Here is an 11593-nt window from a genome sequence, read left to right on the forward strand (position 1 = left end):
CCCAACGTACGTCCCTTTTTCTTAGGGACAACCTTATAAACAAAATATAAATATTGTTAGTAAAATTTAAAGTTAAATTAAATGAATAATAAAAAAAATTAAAATTAAATCTTGTCCACTTCAAGTGTGGATAAGGTGACGGGTAATCCGTCGGTGGACTGCTGGGTCAGCTGGGTCTGGTGGTCGTCAACCCGAGCAACCAAGTCGTTGAAGTTTTGCTCGGACTTGCCATCTAGAAATTGGTCCGCCTTGTTCTTGTGGGTCCTCTCGTAAAGTTGCAAAAGAGACGGGAGTTGTCCCGTCTCTTTGGCCTAAAAAAATTTAAGAAAGTTTGAATATATATATATATATATATATTAAAATAATAATTAAATAAAATATTTAATTACCATTTCCAAACAGACACCGGCGTGGAGTTTTTGGCCCGTAGAGTGAAGCATCGGCCCGTGGCCGTGCTCTTCTACTGTGTTAAAGGAAGCAGAGCAAGACTGGTCGATTCTAATGGCTTCAGGATCCCGCCAATAACGGATGAGGCCATCCCACACATCCGTGGTGAGCTCAGCGGGTTTGCCACGCTCATACCCCTTCACGATCCAGTCACTCTTCCAGTTGGGGACCGTGTCCAACAAGCGAACTTTCGCCTTCGCGTAAAGCGCTTCCCTCACCCTCTCATTGACCCCTATGGACCAATGATATTTTGCTGTAAAAAATAATAATTAATAATTAGTTTAAAAAAATAAAATAAATATATAAATTATGAAAAAATTAAAGTATATATAATTAATTAATAGTAACTTACAGCGTAAATTTTGAACCACGTCTTTCTGACGTAGATCGGCGTCTTTTTCCAGTTCGGATGTGGCAAGGAGAAGTAACCTTTGATCGTGTCGGTTACGTCCGATGCAAGACATCCGTCAACCCCAAACCTGAAAAAAACAAATTTAAAGTATATATTATTTATTAATGTTATAAAAGAATTTTAAAAGAATTAAAAAATAATAATTAATGTAACATACCACAAAGTTTCGTCCGGTCGGTCGGGTCTATGACTGGTAAACCTTCTCTGCCTGGCTGACCGTGAAGGTCCTCGACAGTGAACTGCGAGTAAGTAGCACTCGGAGGCACCATCAAATCGGGATGAATCTCGGCGGGCATCGGAGGAGCCATCGGAGGAGGTACAGGAGGAGGCATCGTCGGAGGAGCCATCGGAGGAGGCACATGAGGAACCGATGGTGCACTAGAAGAAGGTGACCGAGAGAATCTCTGAGAAGGCTGAGTCTCGGGGACAGTCTCCAGACCCGAAGGATCGGGAGCTGAAGAAGAACCAAGAGCTGAAGAAGACAGGTCTAAACGACTACCAGGCTCACCGAGGATCTCTCTGTAATGGGGAGTAAGTCTGTTCTTTCGAATCGTCTGGAAAAAAAATTTAATTTTTAAAATTAACATCAACAGTAATTAACAAATTCTATAAATAACAAATTCTATAAATCTAGCTAAATTCCCTACATTAACCACCAAATCAACACTAATTAACATAAAACCAGTAAACCTATCTAAATTCCCTACACTAACCACCTAATCTACCCTAAACTAATCAAATTAGAGAGGAAATAGGGAGAGTACATACCATTTCTATGAAAGAGAGAGGAAGTGGAGACGAAATGGAAGTGAGAAGCTCGCATGTATATATAAGAAATTAGTAATCGTCGTAATTTCCTCGTAAATTTACGAGGAACTAGCGAGGCCTGTGTTTTTCTTTACGAGGAATTAGCGAGGCCCGCATTTTGTTTCCTCGTAACGTCCTCGTTGATTAACGAGGAATTAGCGAGGCCCGCATTTTTATTTACGAGGAATTAGCGAGGCTTGCGTTTTCCTATTACGAGGTCTTTACGACTAATTGTGCTTACGTGGAATTAACGAGTCCCGCTTCTTTATTTTTAGGATTCGTCGCAAGCTCCTCGTTAGTTTACGAGGAAATAGCGAGGATTATGTTTAAATCCCTAAAATCCGAAACCCTAAACCCCATCTTCCTTATCTTCTACTTCATATATTCCAAACCCCAAACCCATCTTCCCTTTTACGAGGAACTCGCGAGGCCCGTGTTTGGTTTCCTCGTAACTTCCACGTTCACCTACGAGAAATTAGCAAGGCCCACTTTTTTATTTCCTATAAATACTCACCAGTTTGCTTCTCAAATCAAATATAAACTCACGAATTTGCTTCTCAAATCAGAGATAATTACCCACCAGTTTGCTTCTCAAATTAGAAAGATTTGAAAAAAGAAGAAGGAGAGAAAGATACTGGAACACATGTGGGCGGAGACAAGGCTAGACTTACGTAGGTCTCGCCTTGTTTCTTCCCACCTGTGATTCCAGTATCTCTCTTCTCTTCTTTTTTCAAATATTACAACGGCAGTCCCTAATTGGTCGTTCATTTACGAGAAAATAGCAATGCCCGTGTTTTTATTTACGAGGAAATAGCGAGGCCCGCGTTTTCCGGTAACAAAGTCTTTACGACGATTTCTTCTTATGTGGAATTAACGAGTCCCGGGTTCTTTATTTTTTAATTTCGTCGTTATTTCCTCGTTATTTTACGAAGAAATTACGAGGATTATGTTTAAATCCCTAAAATCCGAAACCCCAAACCCCAAACTCCATATTCCTTATCTTGTACTTCATATATTCCAAACCCCAAACCCATCTTCCCTTTAACCTAAATCTATTCTTTCCATTCCAAACCCCAAATTCTAAAACCACAATTCCTTAACTTATAATCTCAATCTCTTATTTCTAATACAAACTCCCATTACCTTTCACAAAATCAAATTATATAAATAGTTTTTCATGATTAAATCCATCAAATCACATGCATTAAGTCTGAAAATTAATCTTATTAAAAACAAATACATCAATCGGATACATCGACAATCTCGTCATCACTAGAAACATCATTATTTTCATTAAACTTGTCTTCAACAGCTTCGTCTGTGGCATCGTCGGTATGATCTTCGTACTCATGATTATGCGGATCAATGAGAAGGATGTCATCAATTTCTTGTTCAGGTTCCTCGACTTCATTTATCTGTTCTTCTTGCAATGGTGGTTCTTCTCCACTGATGATTCGTCCTCGAGGTGTAACTTTGATCACGGCTAACCAATTTATTCCCGATTCTCTCATCCGAGGGTATGGAAGGAAGCTAACTTGGTCTGCTTGTGAAGCTAAGATGAAAGGCTCGAATTTGTTGTACCTGCAAAAATAAAGAAAATGTAGAAATTAATTTATTTTGCTCATGTATGGCAAAAAAAAGAATTTGTTGTACCTTCGTCCACCTTTGACATCAACTACACCGAATTTGTTAAACCAAACACCTCTGTTGACGACGGAGTCGAACCATTCACATTTGAAGAGGACGCATTTCGGCTTCAATATCCCTGGGAATTCGACTTTAATAATTTTCGTCAAGATCCCGCAGAAATCTGGTTCCCCTTTCACACATATTCCATAGTTACTGGTCGCCCGCTGTCTACCATACTCATATGTGTGAAAAGTATAGCCTCGAGTGAAATACATTTGTGATGTGGTGACCTGTACAAGTGGAGATTGAATTATTTCGTGTAACCACTTAGGATAATCTGCATCGTCGTCATAATCAATCTGCAAAAATAAAGAGAACGTTGAAATACAGATCATGTATGAAAAAATAGTTTGATCAACCTGAGAAAATTAATAGTTTGAGTTAATACCTGATTCTTCAACCACTTAATAAAGTGTTGATATTTCCTTTTGTCTACGTCACTTGTGGATATACCTGGGAATGTTTCTTCGACTTGAGAAACAAATAGGCTGTAAAATCATATTTTATATTAATTAATCTTTGGCAATTATATAATTTATACTTATATGCGTTTAGATGTGTCCATATATGTTACCTTTCAAAATAATGCATCAATGGATCCTCGCAATTTAGTAGAATATAGGTGTGTGCCCTATGAGCGTCTTCTTCACTCGACCACCAAACCTCTTTTGATTTCCCACCGAGTCGCCCAATCTGGCTAAAGATGTCTGGAACACCAGCAACTGCATATGTTGGCGTGATACCCCCATCATCATATCTTCTTGGAGCTCTTTTCCGGGTACGTACTTTTGACGCAAAGTAGTACGATGTGAAGTGAGAAGTTTCTTCCGTCAAACTTCCAGCAATTATAGAACCTTCAACTTTTGCGAGGTTCTTTGCTTTTCCCTTCAAATATTTCATGGCTCCCTCATACTGATACATCCATCCGTGATGTACAGGTCCACGAAGCAATGCCTCATATGGGAGGTGGACAGCTAGATGCTCCATGACGTAAAAAAATCCCGGAGGAAATATCTTCTCCAAGTTGCACAATAAGATGAGAATGTTCTCCTGAAGCTGTTCCACGACTTCTTCTTTAAGAGTGCGTGTGCTCAGATCCCTGAAAAATGCTCCAATGCCTTGTATATTCCAAAAACAATTAAACACATTATTAGTCATATATTATTGCAAACTAAACCATTATAAAATTACTGCGTTATAATATACTACCTGCAAGTGCTTCATGTACGTTTGTTGGAAGTAGCTCCGCAAATGCAAAGGGAAGTAGTCGTTGCATAAAGACATGACAATCATGACTCTTTACCCTGGAGAACTTTTGACCATTTTCAACACATCTAGAGAGATTTGAAACATACCCATCGGGGAACTTCACTTTCGATGCCACCCAGTTGAACAACACCGACTTTTTTTCTGAAGACAATCTGAATATCGGAACGGGAACTTGTCCATTGCTTTTAATATGTAACTCACTTCTTGAGCAAATATCCGGCAAGTCCAACTTCGATTTTATGTTGTCTTTTGTCTTCCCTGGGACATTCAATATTGTATTCATGATGGTTTAAAAGAAATTCTTCTCTATATGCATCACTTCGAGATTGTGACGCAGAAGAAGATCCTTCCAATATGGCAACTCCCAAAGTATACTCTTCTTGTGCCAGTTGTGATGAACATCGTAAAAATCAGGCATATTACTGGGGACATGCCAATTACCACCACAACAAACTGTTTTTTAGCTCCGTAGTAGTCGATTTGCGCTTCAATTTGTTCTCCAGTTAGATATGGAGGAGGAGTGTCTCTCACAACCCTTTTGTGCCTAAACAATTTCTTGTTTCTTCGGTACGGATGGCCAATGGGAAAAAATCGACGGTGACAATCGAACCAACTTGTCTTCCTACCATTCTTCAGTTGAAACACATCTGTCGTTCTATTACAATATGGACAAGCTAATCTCCCATGTGTAGTCCATCCAGACAACATCCCATAGGCAAGAAAGTCAGTTATGGTCCACAAAAGCATCGCTCACATCATAAAATTCGTCTTCGTTGAACAGTCGTACGTCCTCACCCCTGTTGACCACAAATCCTTCAACTCTTTTATCAGTGGTTGTAGGAAAACATCCAGGGACCTTTTTGGATGGTTCAGACCAGGTATTAATATGGTCAAGAATAGCAACTCCCATTGCATGCACATCTCCGGTGGCAGGTTGTATGGCGTAAGAAAGACTGGCCACAATGAATATTGTCTCCCTGACATTCCGAATGAACTAAATCCATCTGTGCATAATCCAAGATACACATTCCGGCTATTGCTAGCGAATTCCAGATGTACTTTGGTAAAATGTTTCCAGGCTCTTGCATCTGATGGACGAGTCATCTCACCATCCGTCTGAGTATGCTCGGCATGCCACCTCATCTCTCCGGCTGTCTGCTCAGATTGATACAATCTTTTCAATATGTCTGTAATTGATAGGTACCACATCCTTTGGTACGGTACCCTATTATGTCCCCGTCCTTGCGGCTTGAATCGTGGCTTCTTGCAGAATCGACATTCTTCTAACTTCTCATCATCTCCCCAGTAGATCATGCAGTTGTCGATGCAAACATCTATCATCTCCGAAGGCAACCCAAGACTATAAACCAGTTTCTGAATCTCATAATAAGAATCAGCAGACACATTGTCTTCCGGCAAATACTCTTTAAACAAGTCTGCCCATTCATTCATGCAACTTTCAGGTAGATTGTGACCAGTTTTAATATTCATCATTCTAGCAGCCAACGATAATTTAGAGAGACCTTCTATACAACTACTGTAAAGTGGCTGATTCGCCGCATTTAACATTTCATAAGACTTTTTTGCATCTATGTTAGGTTCTTCATCTTCATCATGAGCTGCGAATGCATCAGCTACCATATCATGAACCCTATCATAATCTACCATATGCTCCTCCTGATGGTAACTATGTTCATTATGCAAATGATGATCAACCGGTTTTTCCTGAAAATTGCTATTACTACTACTAGCTTCATTCTGATCATAATTATAAGTTTCTCCATGTAGAAACCAGATATAATAATTTGGCGTGAAACCTTTATTTATTAAATGCTTCCAAACATTCTCACGATTTGCCAATTTCGAATTGTTGCATTTCCGACAAGGACAGAACATCTTACCGCTTTCTTGGGCGAGCGGTGTGCAATCTGCTTGATGCATAAATATCTCCAGCCCCGTAAGGTATTCTTCCGTCACTCTCCCGTTAGCATATCTATGCATATACATCCACCTCCGCAACTCGAAAATATTCCCGGAGCCCGACATTTTTTTTTCTTTCACGTTTTTTTTTCCTTGTTGGTGTGTTTAACATGATGATCAAACGTCCATATCTATAGGAAATTTTTGAGTCTGGTAGTTGTAATTTTACTATGAATTTACGACGAAATTTAGTTAGGTTGCCGAAAAAACGTGTTACAACTACAAAGTTAGTGGATTCAAAATTTCCTCGCTAAGTAGACGTAAAATATTTCCTCGTAAAGTACACGCTACATTTACGTCGAGTTTACGAGGAAAGCGTATTTCCTCGTAAAAGCCACGTGACATTACATCGACTTTACGACGAAATGATTTCGTCGTTATTTTACGAGGAAATAACGTTGATTTTATATTTCCTCGTAAGTTCCTCGTAAAGTCGACGTAAATTTACGATGATTAGTTTTCCTCGTTAAGTTTCCTCGCTAAACTTGTGTTTTCTTGTAGTGTTGCTAAGAAACCGATCTAAGTTTCCTAAGCGCGACTATGGATCCCAACCAAACCGCCAGAACCACACCCTCAAGAGTCAACGACGTCGATCTTATCGGATCTGACTCGAGGACCAAAGTGACACCAACTGGGTTAACGGGAGCCAGTGACGCGACCGGAACAACCCAGACGCAACTTCAAATTAAGATCGATCTCTTCAGATCAATCAGACATCGATCCCAGAATGAGTCGGGGCTCGAGTCTGGAACTGTCCCGGGGACAGACAATCCGCCGATGACCTGACCCGATCTCAATCCAGACCAATTTCGCCGACCCCTCACTACAGGAAATAAGGGTAGTAATAGCGGACGACAAACGCTATGAATCATGAATAATAGCGCTTCTTTGTCCGCTCTGACAGCGCCCGTTATAATAGGTCTGACACTTTTGATAGCGGATTTTTCGAATGCTATAGTTTAATAAACAACAATAGCAAATGTTTCGTGTTGTTAATTTGTTTTTAATTATCCAAAAATTTATTAAAAATAATTATGAACCCAAACCAAACTAAAATAAAAAATAAAAAACTAAACCTAAACATAATTCGTAATTAAATATTTCAAAATTAAATCAAAAATTAATTCATAATTAAAAATTAAATTTTATTTATTAATCAAGATCAGTATACAATAATTGGTTTACAATTAATAATCAGTTCATTTCATAACATTGGTTTATACACAAACCCGATTTATTAAACTAACCCTGTCTAAACCAAACCTAATAAACCTAATCTACGCCACTTTGTTGTCGCCTTCCTCTTCCATCTTCTTAGTCTTCCCTCCTTATGTCTCTGTCTTCTCCCTATTTCTCTTTTTCTTCTTCTTGCTCGGCTCATCTACACCAGCACATCTTCTTCATATCCGGCTTCTTCCTGTAGCAAGAACAAATAAATCAAAAATCAAATTAATTTCGAAATCTAAAATTTAAACTCCAAACTTTTAAACAAATCAGAAACTGATCACATTGAAATTCAGATCCTAAACAGCTCAGATTAATTTCGAATTGTCTTAAAATTAATAGTATCATTTGAAATAAGATCAATCATAAACAGAAACAGATTAATCAATCTTCTCAAACCTAAACAGAAACAGATAACACAGATTCTACACAAGCAAACACAAATCTGATTTTTCTGCAAGAATATGATAACTCTAAACTCAGAAAGTTTCAGACTGTTTACCCTTCCGTTGGAAGAAGCTTCACACCGAACGACGAACGGACGATGCTCAAGCCTCTGCGTGAGCCTCGCGCTCTGGTTGAGTTTCAGTGATGAGAGAAAGAAGAAAATTTTCGAGAAGGAGTCTAACATAATCATCATAGAGAAGAGGAGATCTTTACTTTCAAGAAGGAGTCGATATGCATCGCTTACTTTCTCTCTCTCTCTCAAACACGAGATCTGCTCAAATCTCAGAATTTTTTTTTTAAAAAAATTAATGAACAATTAATCTCAGTCGTTGATTCATTATCATCCAAGGGTGCAAAATGGTGATCCATGCCAAACCAATAGAAAAAAAAGGGTGAGGATAGATAAAAGATTGATTTTGGACCTTTGATTCTGAATCAATCAATGGCTCAAACGAAAAACAGAATAAAATTGTCTTTTTTGTATGTATAATTATTATAAAATTATTGAAAGTTTGAAATTTATATTATGTATGTGGAAAATTTATGTATATATGATATTAAATGTTTGAAAATAGTATTCGGGGTTAAGATGAATAGTGTTAAAATTTAGATTTAAGTTTAAAGATAAATGGTTTAAAATGTTGAATGGTTTAATATCTAGAAGATTAACTAAAACTTTTATTTCATTAAGAAATTAAGTTATACATTTACATTTATAAAAATAATGTTATAAGATTAATAACATTATTAGTTTTCACTTTGTAGATAAATTTTAAATTAAGTAAAAGTAATGATGTAAGAATAATAAAATTAAGTAAGTTTAGGGTTTGGAACATAGTGTTTTGGGTTTAGATTTAGAGTTGTGCATATGGTTTGAGTTTTAGAATAGACTTGGAGTTTAAGTTTAAAAATTATATTATAAGTTTGAAAAGATTAGATTTATGACTTAGTATGCAGGGTTTAAGTTTGAGGTTTAAGTATTAGATTAAGGGTATAGATTTAAAATTTAGTGTTTGAGGTTTAAAATAGAAATTTGGGATTAAATTTATAAATTATTAAATTTTGTGTTTAAGTTTAGGATTAAAGTTTTTAAGATTTATGTTTAGGGGTTTAAACCCTTTTTTTGTCATCAAATACAAACCCATATTGACTCTGCGAACCAAGCTGGTAACACTGCATCCATGTGAACGACGAAAGACAGTTGTTTTCTGGCACTGCGTGCTAGACTGTCCGCCCTAGAGTTCTCCGTTCTAGGTACATGAATGATCTTTGTATTTCTGAAACTCCCCATCAAAACTTTTATGTCTTCCAAGTACACTTCAAATGCCGGCCATTCTTCTAGTTCTGAAACCATCTTCACCAATTGAGAACAATCCGTTGCAAACGTGACCTGAAACTGATGCAAATTCTTCATACACTCCATTGCCCATATTAAAGCATCTATCTCCGCATGAAGAGGTGATAGAGATGCCCGAACATTTCGTGTCCCCATTAGACCATCAAAACCCTCTAGGGTACTATACCAACCTTGTCCTGAATAAAGATCTTTATCCTTCCATGACCCATCTGTAAAACACCATCTCCCTTGAATAGATTGTACAGTCCTCACTTCTATTGGTTGTGTTCCTCGATGTGCATTTAGGAGTTGTGCTTCCACCGAAAGTATTGACTTGGTTTCTGCTATTCTTAGTGTTTCACTCGGCTCAACATCGATATTACTAAATACCTTATTATTTCTTCCCTTCCAGATATACCATAAAATCCATGCAAATTGATGATCGTCAATTTCTGGGCGTACCCTCCAGAAGAGATGATCCATATTTGTAAAGAGAGAACCAGTGAGAAAGTTATCCGGATGCGATGGTATCTTTGAGAGAGCCCAAATTTGACACGCTGGTGGACATTTAAAGAACACATGATTTATGGATTCCTCGGGAGCTCCATAACGATCACAAGATATCTCCCCTTGCATTCCTCTCGCCTTCAAATTTTTCTTGACCGCAATGCATCCTGAGATCAGTTGCCATAAGAAGTGTCTCAGTTTCGGTGGACATTTCACTATCCAACAGAATGCTTTCAATATAATTGTGTATATATCATTCTTTTAGGGTTTGAGATTTATAATGAAATTTGAGGATAAAATTTTAAAAGATTAGACTTTTAGTCTTTTAGGGGTTTAAACCCTATAATTGTGTATATATATATATATATATATCATTCTTTTAGGGTTTGAGATTTATAATGAAATTTGAGGATAAAATTTTAAAAGATTAAACTTTTAGTCTTTGGGGTTTGGAGTTTACACTCTAATAAAACATAAATAAATAATAAAATACCATATGTTTTTCATTAAAGATCCAAAACAAACAAGGATTTGAGATAACTAGTATGACAATATTTCGAAGTACATTTTTTGATGGCTAACTCTACATTCAACTTCTTAAGAGCTGTATACGTTAACATTCAATCTCAAACTCTAATCTCTGCTCCCATGTCATCTTCTCCAACCAAGCTTATCATCTTCTTCAACATTAAAACTCAGATCACTCATACGGACCATCATCCTCAATAATGAGCTTCACCATTTAAATTTTCACGAACTCCTCTGCCTCGTCTTCTGCTTCTAACTCCGTCATGTACCTGTCTCAATGCCGCTGCATCTCCGACTCATGGACTCATGGTGTGACCTTATCCAAGACCGCGGCTTTCACAACCTTCTCCTCTCTTCTTGATTCTCTCTTGATGTCCCTCCTAGGTGTAGTTATCATCTCCCTGCGAACAAAACCAAGACCACCAAACATTCAGACCCAACAGAATAATAGTAACTAGTACCAAACAGCTCCGAAAGAAGACCAACCTTGTCTTAAGAGCAAGTTTTCAATGCATCTGAGTCATTTTAGTCAGTCTTTGTTTGATCTTGTGTTGTAATAACTTAGGCCAATACAACTACCACACACCCACAACCAAAAGAAACATAATAAAACCTCCACTCTTATTGCATCAATATATGTTCTCGGTGAACTCACTTACCAAGTTATTGTCAATGGTTTCAAGGGCTTTCTCGTAGTTCCTAGGCAGCTTCACCCTCTCCCACAAGTTCTTAGGTATGTGGGCTCTCTCTATAGTCTTCATAGACAAATAAAAAACACATTTTTTTATGCAAACACAGAGACAAAATTCATAAGAAAAGGTTTCACACAAGGATGGTAAATTAGATATATTACAAAGCAAAACTTCAGCAATCTAGAGATATATGTGTTTAATTCATGTATAGATCTTTGAGCTTCTTCTGAGTAAAAGCTCTGCAAATTGAGATGA

This window comes from Brassica napus, chromosome C4 (assembly GCF_020379485.1).
Source record: "Brassica napus cultivar Da-Ae chromosome C4, Da-Ae, whole genome shotgun sequence".
NCBI classification, from domain to species: Eukaryota; Viridiplantae; Streptophyta; class Magnoliopsida; order Brassicales; family Brassicaceae; genus Brassica; species Brassica napus.